At 44.6% G+C, this 2,812-nt stretch overlaps 1 protein-coding gene across 2 annotated transcripts in view; it reads left to right on the top strand.

The window, feature by feature from the left end:
• The window catches only part of adamts17 (ADAM metallopeptidase with thrombospondin type 1 motif, 17), a 218,506-nt gene that overhangs the window by 171,135 nt on the left and 44,559 nt on the right, over positions 1-2,812 (top strand). The window lies entirely within an intron of this gene.

Consider the following 2,812-nt stretch of genomic DNA (forward strand, 5'->3'; position numbering starts at 1 on the left):
TGATATTTGAGTACCTCAAACATTACAACATTACTACAAAATCTATGGGCTAAAAAACCTAGCTAAAAAATGTTAGCTGACATGGGCTAGTTGATCTGGACATTTCTGACAAGTTATAAATAGCTCTCTAAGGTATACAATGACTAACATGACAAGAGAAACTGATGATGCAAGATGTGTTGAATTGCAGGAAATAAGCTTTAAACCGGCAAAATTCTCTCTTCGCCAACAGGACGGTTGTGGAAAGTTTGTTTCATGAACGGTGCTTGTACCCATAGAAATAGGGGTGTGCAGGGGGGAGTGGGATATTCCCTAATGCTGGAAGGGGGGCCTGGATGAAAAAAGTTTGGGAACCACTTTTATAGACAACCGCACAAGTTCATATTATCTGTCTAATGATGTGAACTTGTATTCCCTATAGCAGGGTACTCAACTACTATCTGAAAAGGTCCATGTTGTTATATAAAATGTTTTCAAGAATACTGGTAAATACATTACAGTTTTTTACAATCTCAATACTTAGGTCACTTTTTCAAAACTCTTCACACAGTTCTCTTAACCAACTTTCAGCTTGGCACAGCTGTTCACATCCAAAATGCACTAAAACTACCAAAACACGTCTCAAATCAACTCATTCTTCCATAACACTAGCAAATGTTGTCACCCAACAAGCACACTTTGTCACTCATAAAACAATGACCTAAAAAACACTAACGACAGGGAGCATTACACAATGTTTTCTTTTGTAAAATGTCTTTACAAAACAAGAATGACACCTCTACTGTTTAGAATTCACTGCAGTATATGTTACAGAAATGAATCAGACATGATGCAATATGCTTCAATATGTTTTATGTCATTTTTTGGCATTGAGTGATTCCAAAATACAAGACTTTGTATATACACCATCTACCGATACAGATACAGCAGAAGCAAAGCTAGCCAACCCTGTTTTCTGCATTTGGCCACAGGTTCTCATCCACATTACATCTTGGGCAATACAACTAGGAAATAATCATTTGGCATGCCTGGTCCATCCCTGGCAATCTTCTGCAGATATGTGCAGGTATCCAGCGTTCATTGCGTCCAGGAGGAACATTTGATCATGTGGATGGTGGTCATAAACCTTCCACCTTTATGAGGAAAATAATTCCTCTATGGGGTTGAGGAATGGAGCGTCAGGTGGGAGGAAAAGTGACACCATCCTGGGATCGGTTGCAAACCCTGTGACTGCACGGGAGTGGTGAAATGCCACATTGTCCCATACAATTACAAACGTTGGCCAATTTCGCCTCACTGCAACCCTTTCCTCACCTGGCACAGCCCTTCCATAGAGATCATCAGCCCTTCCATAGAGATCATCAGCCCTTCCATAGAGGTCATCAGCCCTTCCATAGAGATCATCAGCCCTTCCATAGAGATCATCAGCCCTTCCATAGAGATCATCAGCCCTTCCATAGAGATCATCAGCCCTTCCATAGAGGTCATCAGCCCTTCCATAGAGATCATCAGCCCTTCCATAGAGGTCATCAGCCCGTCCATAGAGATCATCAGCCCTTCCATAGAGATCATCAGCCCTTCCATAGAGGTCATCAGCCCTTCCATAGAGATCATCAGCCCTTCAATAGAGATCATCAGCCCTTCCATAGAGGTCATCAGCCCTTCCATAGAGGTCATCAGCCCGTCCATAGAGATCATCAGCCCTTCCATAGAGATCATCAGCCCTTCCATAGAGGTCATCAACCCTTCCATAGAGATCATCAGCCCTTCCATAGAGGTCATCAGCCCTTCCATAGAGTTCATCAGCCCTTCCATAGAGATCATCAGCCCTTCCATAGAGATCATCAGCCCTTCCATAGAGATCATCAGCCCTTCCATAGAGATCATCAGCCCTTCCATAGAGGTCATCAACCCTTCCATAGAGGTCATCAGCCCTTCCATAGAGATCATCAGCCCTTCCATAGAGATCATCAACCCTTCCATAGAGATCATCAGCCCTTCCATAGAGATCATCAACCCTTCCATAGAGATCATCAGCCCTTCCATAGAGATCATCAACCCTTCCATAGAGATCATCAGCCCTTCCATAGAGATCATCAGCCCTTCCATAGAGGTCATCAGCCCTTCCATAGAGATCATCAGCCCTTCCATAGAGATCATCAGCCCTTCCATAGAGGTCATCAGCCCTTCCATAGAGGTCATCAACCCTTCCATAGAGATCATCAGCCCTTCCATAGAGATCATCAGCCCTTCCATAGAGATCATCAGCCCTTCCATAGAGATCATCAGCCCTTCCATAGAGGTCATCAGCCCGTCCATAGAGATCATCAGCCCTTCCATAGAGATCATCAGCCCTTCCATAGAGGTCATCAGCCCTTCCATAGAGGTCATCAGCCCTTCCATAGAGATCATCAGCCCTTCCATAGAGGTCATCAGCCCTTCCATAGAGATCATCAGCCCTTCCATAGAGATCATCAGCCCTTCCATAGAGATCATCAGCCCTTCCATAGAGATCATCAGCCCTTCCATAGAGATCATCAGCCCTTCCATAGAGATCATCAACCCTTCCATAGAGGTCATCAGCCCTTCCATAGAGATCATCAACCCTTCCATAGAGATCATCAGCCCTTCCATAGAGGTCATCAGCCCTTCCATAGAGGTCATCAGCCCTTCCATAGAGGTCATCAGCCCTTCCATAGAGATCATCAGCCCTTCCATAGAGGTCATCAACCCTTCCATAGAGATCATCAGCCCTTCCATAGAGATCATCAGCCCTTCCATAGAGGTCATCAGCCCTTCCATAGAGGTCATC

Source organism: Salvelinus alpinus, chromosome 5 (genome assembly GCF_045679555.1).
Source record: "Salvelinus alpinus chromosome 5, SLU_Salpinus.1, whole genome shotgun sequence".
Taxonomy (NCBI): Eukaryota; Metazoa; Chordata; class Actinopteri; order Salmoniformes; family Salmonidae; genus Salvelinus; species Salvelinus alpinus.